This window comes from Nomia melanderi, unplaced genomic scaffold (assembly GCF_051020985.1).
Source record: "Nomia melanderi isolate GNS246 unplaced genomic scaffold, iyNomMela1 scaffold0244, whole genome shotgun sequence".
NCBI classification, from domain to species: Eukaryota; Metazoa; Arthropoda; class Insecta; order Hymenoptera; family Halictidae; genus Nomia; species Nomia melanderi.
This window is the reverse complement of record NW_027475359.1, coordinates 50,001-61,338: the sequence shown is the minus strand read 5'-3', so window position 1 is coordinate 61,338 and position 11,338 is coordinate 50,001. Positions and strand designations below refer to the sequence as shown.

The following is an 11,338-nucleotide window of genomic DNA, read 5'->3' as shown; positions in this document are numbered from 1 at the left end:
TCGCTCCGACGAATCGGTTTTTTCCATTTTTTCCGAAAAATAAGATTTTTGTAATTTTTTAATGTTAAAAAACGTTAATAAACTCTTCATGTTTACGCATGGATTAAACATTGAAATAATTTTAAAACGCTTATTAAAAAAGTTTACTCTTGACCGTGGGACTTAGAAAAATTCCGGCTTGCACGGATTCGACCACTCTGTTTTTCGGAGTTTCTGAGAAAAATAAATTTTTGTAATTTTTTTCATTATGATTTCTGAGTTCTCCCAGTAGTTTAATGTAAGGATTAAGCATTTAAAAATTTTAAATCGAATATTAAAAAAGTTTACTCTGCAATTTTTGGAAAAAAAAAATGTCTAAAAAATTTTCTTTCGGTGGAAACTAACGTTTATTATGTACAATAACGATTTATCCGAATAAAAAATCGTATGTTAATATATGTTCGAATCGACCATAGTTTCAGCGGCTAAGTACCAGCAGCCCGGCCGGTTGGTCTGTACGCGCGGCAGTTTACCACCATAAGCGCCCGTGCTGAGCGGCCGGCGCCGCGGTCGTCGCGGCCCGCCCGTTTGGTTACTATAAGAGAGCACGTCGGTTCGAGCGGACCGGTCGGCGCAGCGGCGGGCGAGCGGCTATTCTACGATCTCGGTCGAGAAGCAGTCGTTCAGCCCTCGAGGTCCATTTCCTCGACTGTTCTGTACCGCGTTCCGTTGCGAATTTTTCTCTACACAGCATGACCACGGGTCGGTGTCTCAGACCGAATGGCCCTTATGTGGTAAGCCCAGAATGTTGGGTTGGATACAACGTATATTCGTTATACTTGTACGACTCTCACATCAACTCTCAGAAACCCAAAAGGGGTTTTCTATCCGAGCGAAAATATATTTTTCGTATACAAAAATTTAATGGCAAAGACCAAACGAAATACTACACACAAAAAGGGGCGACGAACAAAAATTGTTCGAATGAAAATATAATATATACATATAAAAATTGAGCGTGTCCTAAGAGAGAAATACATAAACTAAGAGGTATATACTTATAAGAAATATATATTATTTCTGGGCAAAGAAGAGAGAACGAAAAGAAGAGTATGATCTTTAACGCGAGGGCCTCGACATGGGTACGCCTAGCATGGTTCGCGCTTTCTCGATATGTCCAGCATGTTAACGTACGCGGTCTTCGGACTTCGTGCGTTATGTCCGTGCATACACGATGGAGAGCGCTCGAGCATACGTGCTTACAAACCTGAAAGTCGATGTGACATCCGAGATTCTTTTTCTTCTAAAAAGATCTCGGAGAGATACACGGGAGAGTTTGAAATTTTTGGAGGTCCTCCTGATGTATATGCGCGGATATACCCATGTGGTAATTCGTGCGGAGTTGGTAATCTAATAGTGGAGCGAAATTTACCAACTCGAAAGAGAAGAGAGAAGAGAGAAGAGAGTAGAGAGAAGAGAGAGGAGAAAGAGAACTGTCTTAAAGACGAGAAAAAGTATCGTCGATCCGACTCTTAAGGGGAGAGAGTCGGCGACTAAGATATATATATACATACATATTTTTGCTTCGTATGATGAAAATTTACTCGAAGCTCCCTGGTTGATCCTGCCAGTAGTCATATGCTTTGTCTCAAAGATTAAGCCATGCATGTCTCAGTACATGCCGTATTAAGGTGAAACCGCGAATGGCTCATTAAATCAGTTATGGTTCCTTAGATCGTACCCACATTTACTTGGATAACTGTGGTAATTCTAGAGCTAATACATGCAAAACAGAGTTCCGACCAGAGATGGTAGGAACGCTTTTATTAGATCAAAACCAATCGGTGGCGGGCGTTTACGTTCGTCCATCGTTTGCTTTGGTGACTCTGAATAACTTTGTGCTGATCGCATGGTCTTATAGCACCGGCGACGCATCTTTCAAATGTCTGCCTTATCAACGCTGTCGATGGTAGGTTCTGCGCCTACCATGGTTGTAACGGGTAACGGGGAATCAGGGTTCGATCCGGAGAGGGAGCCTGAGAAACGGCTACCACATCCAAGGAAGGCAGCAGGCGCGCAAATTACCCACTCCCGGCACGGGAGGTAGTGACGAAAAATAACGATACGGGACTCATCCGAGGCCCCGTAATCGGAATGAGAACACTTTAAATCCTTTAACGAGGATCCATTGGAGGGCAAGTCTGGTGCCAGCAGCCGCGTAATTCCCAGCTCCAATAGCGTATATTAAAGTTGTTGCGGTTAAAAGCTCGTAGTTGAATCTGTGTGTCACAGTGTCGGTTCACCGCTCGCGGTGTTTAAACTGGCATTATGTGTACGTCCTACCGGTGGGCTTTGCTCTTCACGGGGCGGTCCAACTAATATCCCATCGCGGTGCTCTTCACTGAGTGTCGAGGGTGGGCCGGTACGTTTACTTTGAACAAATTAGAGTGCTCAAAGCAGGCTACATTGCCGCCTGAATACTGTGTGCATGGAATAATGGAATAGGACCTCGGTTCTATTTTGTTGGTTTTTCGGAACCCCGAGGTAATGATTAATAGGGACAGATGGGGGCATTCGATTGCGACGTTAGAGGTGAAATTCTTGGATCGTCGCAAGACGGACAGAAGCGAAAGCATTTGCCAAAAATGTTTTCATTAATCAAGAACGAAAGTTAGAGGTTCGAAGGCGATCAGATACCGCCCTAGTTCTAACCATAAACGATGCGCAGCTAGCGATCCGCCGAAGTTCCTCCGATGACTCGGCGGGCAGCTTCCGGGAAACCAAAGCTTTTGGGTTCCGGGGGAAGTATGGTTGCAAAAGCTGAAACTTAAAGGAATTGACGGAAGGGCACCACCAGGAGTGGAGCCTGCGGCTTAATTTGACTCAACACGGGAAACCTCACCAGGCCCGGACACCGGAAGGATTGACAGATTGATAGCTCTTTCTTGATTCGGTGGGTGGTGGTGCATGGCTGTCGTTCTTAGTTGGTGGAGCGATTTGTCTGGTTAATTCCGATAACGAACGAGACTCTAGCCTGCTAAATAGACGTAACTTATGGTATCTCGAAGGCCCCCGGCTCTCTGTCGGTGGGTTTTTACTACCAACGTACAAACAAATCTTCTTAGAGGGACACAGGCGGCTTCTAGCCGCACGAGATTGAGCAATAACAGGTCTGTGATGCCCTTAGATGTTCTGGCCGCACGCGCGCTACACTGAAGGAATCAGCGTGTTTTCCCTGGCCGAAAGGCCCGGTAACCCGCTGAACCTCCTTCGTGCTAGGGATTGGGGCTTGCAATTTTTCCCCATGAACGAGGAATTCCCAGTAAGCCGCGAGTCATAAGCTCGCGTTGATTACGTCCCTGCCCTTTGTACACACCGCCCGTCGCTACTACCGATTGAATGATTTAGTGAGGTCTTCGGACTGGTGCGCGGCAATGTTGTTGCATTGCCGATGTTGCCGGAAGATGACCAAACTTGATCATTTAGAGGGAAGTAAAAGTCGTAACAAGGTTTCCGTAGGTGAACCTGCGGAAGGATCATTAACGAGCAAAATACACTACAAGAACTGACCGAAAGAAGGAAACATGAGAAATATAAAGAGTGGAGCGAAAGATATATAAAAAGGAGCGAAAGATACATACATATATATATATAAGTGTACGAGTTCAATTTCTGCACACACTCGATACACAAGAGAAATAATATTATATATACAGAGGAGGAAGGAGCGATAAACGTGCAACAACGCTTCCTCGTGAAAGAATACTTGAACGATCATGCACAGCAGAGTATCTCGATACCTGCTCTGCTGTATGACTAGACGGCTTACGCGCGGAGAGTTCATCTCCCGTCCGTCGGAAATTTCGAACGGCTTACGCGCGGAGAAATACACTTCTCCCGTCCGTCGAAATTTTTTTTTTTTTACTTTGAACAAGGCGCATAGAGCCCGCCGAACCACGATTTCCGTGCGTCTTACATCTTTCGACGATGGGACGATCACGCGAAGAGTTGTTTCGTGCTCGCGCGAGGTGCGATAGCGTCGATTCGCTTTTCTGTACGGGGAGAAATAGAACGATGAGTTGACTTATCGGGTCTTCGTTGGAATTACCGTCGCTGGCATTGTAAACTCCAGATGACCTTGTGATTCCTTCGTCGGGCACTGGTAAAGGGTGGCGATGATTCGTTCTATAATAGAAATACCCGTCGTAGCGATTCGGCCGAGACACCCGCCACGAAACACTCTCTCGTCGTGGAATCCCCGCATCGGAGAGTAAAACGCGCGAAGGCTTACTATGAGAGAAGAAATAGTATATGCCGGTGGTTCGCGTGTGTAGGCTCTATACGAAATTGCGATTCAAGAGAGTAGGAAAAGACGCGATGAACCACGATTTCCGTGCGTCTTACGTCTCTCGACGATGGGACGATCCACGCGAAGAGTTGTTACGTGCTCGCGCGAGGTGCGATAGCGTCGATTCGCCTTTCTGTACGGGGAGAAATAGAACGATGAGCTGACTTATCGGGTCTTCGTTGGAATTACCGTCGCTGGCATTGTAAACTCCAGATGACCTTGTGATTCCTTCGTCGGGCACTGGTAAAGGGTGGCGATGATTCGTTCTATAATAGAAATACCCGTCGTAGCGTTTCGCCTAGTCACCCGCCACGAAAACACTCTCTCGTCGTGGAATCCCCGCGTCGGAGAATAAAACGCCGAAGGCTTACTTATGAAACTTACGTCTTCGCGACGATGGGACGATCCACGCGAAGAGTTGTTACGTGCACGCGTATGGTGCGATTGCGTCGATTCGCTTTTCTGTACGGGGAGCAATAGAACGTTGAGTTGACTTATCGGGTCTTCGTTGGAATTACCGTCGCTGGCATGTAAACTCCAGATGACCTTGGTGATTCCTTCGTCGGGCACTGGTAAAGGGTGGCGATGATGCGTTCTATAATAGAAATACCCGTCGTAGCGTTTCTTCCGAGTCAACCCGCTCACGAAAACACTCTCTCGTCGTGGAATCCCCGCGTCGGAGAGTAAAACGCGAATTCATAGTATGGAAACTTACGTCTCTCGATCGATGGGACGATCCACGCGAAGAGTTGTTACCGTGCACGCGTATGGTGCGATTGCGTCGATTCGCTTTTCTGTACGGGGAGTAATAGAACGTTGAGTTGACTTATCGGGTCTTCGTTGGAATTACCGTCGCTGGCATTGTAAACTCCAGATGACCTTGTGATTCCTTCGTCGGGCACTGGTAAAGGGTGGCGATGATGCGTTCTATAATAGAAATACCCGTCGTAGCGTTTCTTCCGAGTCAACGCCGCTCACGAAACTCTCTCTCGTCGTGGAATCCCCGCGCGTCGGAGAGTAAAACGCGAATTCATACTATGAAAACTTACGTCTCTCGACGATGGGACGATCCACGCGAAGAGTTGTTTACGTGCACGCGTATGGTGCGATTGCGTCGATTCGCTTTTCTGTACGGGGAGAAATAGAACGTTGAGTTGACTTATCGGGTCTTCGTTGGAATTAGCCGTCGCTGGCATTGTAAACTCCAGATGACCTTGTGATTCCTTCGTCGGGCAACTGGTAAGGGTGGCGATGATGCGTTCTATAATAGAAATACCCGTCGTAGCGTTCTCTTCCGAGTCAACCGCGCTCACGAAACTCTCTCTCGTCGTGGAAATCCCCGCGTCGGAGAGTAAAACGCGAATTCATACTATGAAAACTTACGTCTCTCGACGATGGGACGATCCACGCGAAGAGTGTTTACGTGTACGCGTATGGTGCGATTGCGTCGATTCGCTTTTCTGTACGGGGAGAAATAGAACGTTGAGTTGACTTTCGGGTCTTCGTTGGAATTACCGTCGCTGGCATTGTAAACTCCAGATGACCTTGTGATTCCTTCGTCGGGCACTGGTAAAGGGTGGCGATGATGCGTTCTATAATAGAAATACCGTCGTAGCGTTTCTTCCGAGTCAACCCGCTCACGAAACTCTCTCTCTCGTCGTGGAATCCCCGCGTCGGAGAGTAAAAACGCCGAAGGCTTACTATGAAACTTACGTCTCTCGACGATGGGACGATCCACGCGAAGAGTTGTTACGTGCACGCGTATGGTGCGATTGCGTCGATTCGCTTTTCTGTACGGGGAGTAATAGAACGTTGAGTTGACTTATCGGGTCTTCGTTGGAATTACCGTCGCTGGCATTGTAAACTCCAGATGACCTTGTGATTCCTTCGTCGGGCACTGGTAAAGGGTGGCGATGATGCGTTCTATAATAGAAATACCCGTCGTAGCGTTTCTTCCGAGTCAACCCGCTCACGAAACCTCTCTCTCGTCGTGGAATCCCCGCGTCGGAGAGTAAAACGCGAATTCATACTATGAAAACTTACGTCTCTCGACGATGGGACGATCCACGCGAAGAGTTGTTTACGTGCACGCGTATGGTGCGATTGCGTCGATTCGCGCTTTTCTGTACGGGGAGAAATAGAACGTTGAGTTGACTTATCGGGTCTTCGTTGGAATTACCGTCGCTGGCATTGTAAACTCCAGATGACCTTGTGATTCCTTCGTCGGGCACTGGTAAAGGGTGGCGATGATGCGTTCTATAATAGAAATACCCGTCGTAGCGTTTCTTCCGAGTCAACCCGCTCACGAAACTCTCTCTCGTCGTGGAATCCCCGCGTCGGAGAGTAAACGCGAATTCATACTATGAAAACTTACGTCTCTCGACGATGGGACGATCCACGCGAAGAGTTGTTTACGTGCACGCGTATGGTGCGATTGCGTCGATTCGCTTTTCTGTACGGGGAGAAATAGAACGTTGAGTTGACTTATCGGGTGCTTCGTTGGAATTACCGTCGCTGGCATTGTAAACTCCAGATGACCTTGTGATTCCTTCGTCGGCACTGGTAAAGGGTGGCGATGATGCGTTCTATAATAGAAATACCCGTCGTAGCGTTTCTTCCGAGTCAACCCGCTCACGAAACTCTCTCTCGGTCGTGGAATCCCCGCGTCGGAGGGTAAAACGCGATATATAATAGTATATGCCAGTGGTTCGCGCGCGTCGTCTCTGAGATACGCGGTCGACAGAGTTCCGAAAACACGTGATGTGCCACGATTTCCGTGCGTCTTACATCTTTCGACGATGGGACGATCCACGCGAAGAGAACGTTCGTGCTTGCGTGAGGTGCAACAGCGTCGATTCGCTTTTCAGTACGAGGGAGAAATAGAACGTTGAGTTGACTTATCGGGTTCTTCGTTGGAATTACCGTCGCTGGCATTGTAAACTCCAGATGACCTTGTGATTCCTTCGTCGGGCACTGGTAAAGGGTGGCGATGATTCGTTCTATAATAGTAATACCCGTCGTAGCGTTTCGACCGATGTCACCCGCCACGAATGTCTCTCTCGACGTGAAACCCCGCGCCGAAGAGTAAACGCGAAGGCTTACCATACGAAAGAAAACGGTATTATACGCCTGTGGTATGTGCGTCTCGGCTCTGTGATACGCGATCGGCAGAGTTACACAAAAACGTTGATGGGCCACGATTTCCGTGCGTCTTACATCTTTCGACGATGGGACGATCCACGCGAAGAGTAGTTACGTGCTCGCGCGAGGTGCGATAGCGTCGATTCGCTTTTCTGTACGGGGAGAAATAGAACGATGAGTTGACTTATCGGGTCTTCGTTGGAATTACCGTCGCTGGCATTGTAAACTCCAGATGACCTTGTGATTCCTTCGTCGGGCACTGGTAAAGGGTGGCGATGATTCGTTCTATAATAGCAATACCCGTCGTAGCGATTCGGCCGAGACACCCGCCACGAAACTCTCTCTCGTCGTGGAATCCCCATGTCGGAGAGTAAAACGCGAAGGCTAACTATATAAGAAACATATAGTATTATTTATGCCTGTGGTTCTCCGTTTGTTCCTACTCTCAGATACGCGACTCGGAGAGTTACGAATAATCGTGATGGACCACGATTTCTGTACGTCTTACATCTTTCGACGATGGGACGATCCACGCGAAGAGATCATTCCTGCTTGCGTGAGGTGCGATAGCGCCGATTCGCTTTTCTGTACGGGGAGAAATAGAACGATGAGTTGACTTATCGGGTCTTCGTTGGAATTACGTCGCTAGGCATTGTAAACTCCAGATGACCTTGTGATTCCTTCGTCGGGCACTGGTAAAGGGTGGCGATGATTCGTTCTATAATAGAAATACCCGTCGTAGCGATTCGGCCGTGTCACCCGCCACGAAAATCTCTCTCGTCGTGGAATCCCCGCGTCGTAGAGTAAACGCGAAGGCTTGCTATAGAAGACTATAGTTTATACGCCTGTGGTTCACCGGTTGAGCCTGCTCTCCGGGGTTACGCGATCGCGCAGGAGTTACGGAAGAACTTGATGGGCCCACGATTCTCCAAGCGGCTATATCTTTCGACGATGGGACGATTCACGCGAAGAGAACGTTCGTGCATGCGTGAGGTGCGATAGCGTTGATTCGCTTGTCTGTACGGGGAGAAATAGAACGATGAGTTGACTTATCGGGTCTTCGTTGGAATTACCGTCGCTGGCATTGTAAACTCCAGATGACCTTGTGATTCCTTCGTCGGCACTGGTAAAGGGTGGCGATGATTCGTTCTATAATAGAAATACCCGTCGTAGCGTTTCGACCGATGTCACCCGCCACGAAATTCTCTCTCGTCGTGGAATCCCCGCGTCGGAGAGTAACCGCCGAAGGCTTGCTATAGAAGACTATAGTTTATACGCCTGTGGTTCACCGGTTGCCGGCTCTCCGGGGCACGCGATCGCGCGAAGGTTACGGAGGGACGTGAAGCGCCCGAGCAATGAAACGTCCGCAGGAGGAAACGAGCAACCGCCGAACATTGTTTCGCGACGTTTCCATAATGTATTGTCGTTTCGCTCGCATCCCGCTTCTTTCCCCTAGTTTCCTCGACGCGTAGTTTCGCAGCCTTAGTGGACGAATCATTCTCGATTCGAGGAAAGATATGCAGTGGGGCGTGCAATGAGCCCGCCAGAGACCACGATCTCCAATGCGTCTTTACATCTTTCGACGATGGGATGATCCACGCGAAGAGAACGTTCGTGCTTGCGCGAGGTGCGTTAGCGTCGATTCGCTTTTCTGTACGGGGAGAAATAGAACGATGAGTTGACTTATCGGGTCTTCGTTGGAATTACCGTCGCTGGCATTGTAAACTCCAGATGACCTTGTGATTCCTTCGTCGGCACTGGTAAAGGGTGGCGATGATTCGTTCTATAATAGAAATACCCGTCGTAGCGATTCGGCCGAGTCACCCGCCACGAAACTGTCTCTCTTTCGTCGTGGAAACCCCGCGTCGGAGAGTAAAAACGCGCGAAGGCTGTGACTGTAACATATATATATACAGTATACAATGCCTGTGGTTTTTGCGCGTGTCGGCTCTTCGGTATACGCGATCGGCAGAGTTACGGAGGGACGGTGAAGCGCACGAGAAATTGAAACGGCCGCACGATTGGAACCGAGCAACCGTCGAACATTGTTTCGCGACGTTTCCATAATGCGTTTTCGTTTCGCTCGCATACCGCTTCTTTTCCCCTAGTCTCTGAGACGCGTTTTCGAGCCGTTCTTCTACTATCGATTCTCGTAGAGAGAAGGGACCGGGTAGTCTGGAAGTGGAACCCGCATCTTGCGTGTACCGTACACGGAATTGAGAGGACCGGCCGTGAAGCTCGTTTTAAAGCCGTGCGTCTGACACCCAACTCTTGCGCGCCAATTTCGCGTCAAGAGATAATATGGGACGAATGACCGGCAAAGAGCCAGCTGTGAAGTCTGTTTTTTTAATCGAATCCGTGGACGTGTGTATGCCGTAGCGTCGCTCGTCGTGTTCGTTCATGGTCGTTCCGAGAGAAAGAACGAAAGCGGTAACGAAGGACCGGCCGTGAAGCTCGTTTTAAGCCGCGCGTCTGACACCCAACTCTTGCGCGCCAATTTCGCGGCAAGAGATAACATGGGACGAATGACCGGCAAAGAGCCAGCTGTGAAGTCTTTTTTCATTATTTGCTTTCAATCGATCGATCGGTACGATTCGTGCAACGTTTCGCGCGATGCGACGCGAAAACATCGCGCAACAATAGATGCGTCTGATACAATAGATGCGTCTGATCGGAAGAACGCGAGGGTCGACTGCACGCGATGGATTCAGTATCGGGTAGGATACAAAATATATCCCCGTCGTTTCCACGCGTGCGAGTCTTCTGCGTCTTTCGCGGGTTTTTGAATGCACTATACGCCCGGAACGTCGAGAAATATATACATATTACTTGAACGTTTTTCGTCTCGAAAGGCTTCGGTGTCGTCTCTCCAAGGCGACGCCTGAATCTCCTTCGCGCGCTGGTCGGAGATTCAGGTATCAACTTTTATCTTCTCTTTGAAAGAAGAGAGATATTAGGTCGAACAAATGAGAATAAAATTATATATGTGAAATATAAAATTTATACGATTACCCTGAACGGTGGATCACTTGGCTCGTGGGTCGATGAAGAACGCAGCTAATTGCGCGTCAACGTGTGAACTGCAGGACACATGAACATCGACATTTCGAACGCACATTGCGGTCCACGGATACAATTCCTGGACCACGCCTGGCTGAGGGTCGTTTACGTACCATACACTGCTTGCGTAGCTCTGTCAAATCCCCGCCGTCGTTCACCTCTTCGGATCGAACGTTTTTTTACCGAAGGGCGCAAAGAACGTTTCTGAGTCGGGTTAAGAGAAGGATGCTACGTACGAGCGAACGATGGGTGTCTCGTCGGCGTTTGTCGCGGACACGCGAAAATTCTGTGAATTTCACGGACAGTGTACGTTCTAGTTGTTGCAAAACGATCGGAATCGTTTGTATGGACTCGCGTGAGTGTTCGCGGCGTCGTGCGTCGTTCAATTACGACCGCCCGCGGATACCGCTCCACTGCGATATGGATCTGAGCGACAACTTTTTCGGCTGTTCGTGAGATGAACGGTTTCGTGTGTTTAGAAAAATTTTTTTTCCCGCGCTCCCGACGTCACCTGAAATGATGCGTCAGAGGTGAAAGAAAATATTAAGAAGTCGAGAGAGAGAGAGACTACACACGTTTTATTCATATTTTGTATACCGTGCGTGAGACGGATGTGCACGACACGTCGTATGTCGGTATATTACCGACTGGCCCCAGGGAGATTGTTTTCTTCCTCTCTTACGAATGAGATGTACGTTTCGGAGGATCGTCGTTACCGAAACACACGGCAAAACGAGACTTCTCGCAGCAGAACCTTTATACACAATACACATCGACTCTTTTTACCCCGAGAGAGAGAGAAAAGGTGTA

General features: G+C 48.6%; 2 non-coding genes across 2 annotated transcripts; both read left to right on the top strand.

The window, feature by feature from the left end:
• Nucleotides 1-1,590: 1,590 nt before the first annotated feature.
• On the top strand, nt 1,591-3,521 carry LOC143175898 (small subunit ribosomal RNA). The gene has a single exon (XR_013000546.1). It is a non-coding gene; the product is annotated as a small subunit ribosomal RNA (ribosomal RNA).
• A 6,956-nt stretch (nt 3,522-10,477) lies between these two features.
• On the top strand, nt 10,478-10,632 carry LOC143175903 (5.8S ribosomal RNA). The gene has a single exon (XR_013000550.1). It is a non-coding gene; the product is annotated as a 5.8S ribosomal RNA (ribosomal RNA).
• Nucleotides 10,633-11,338: the final 706 nt, after the last annotated feature.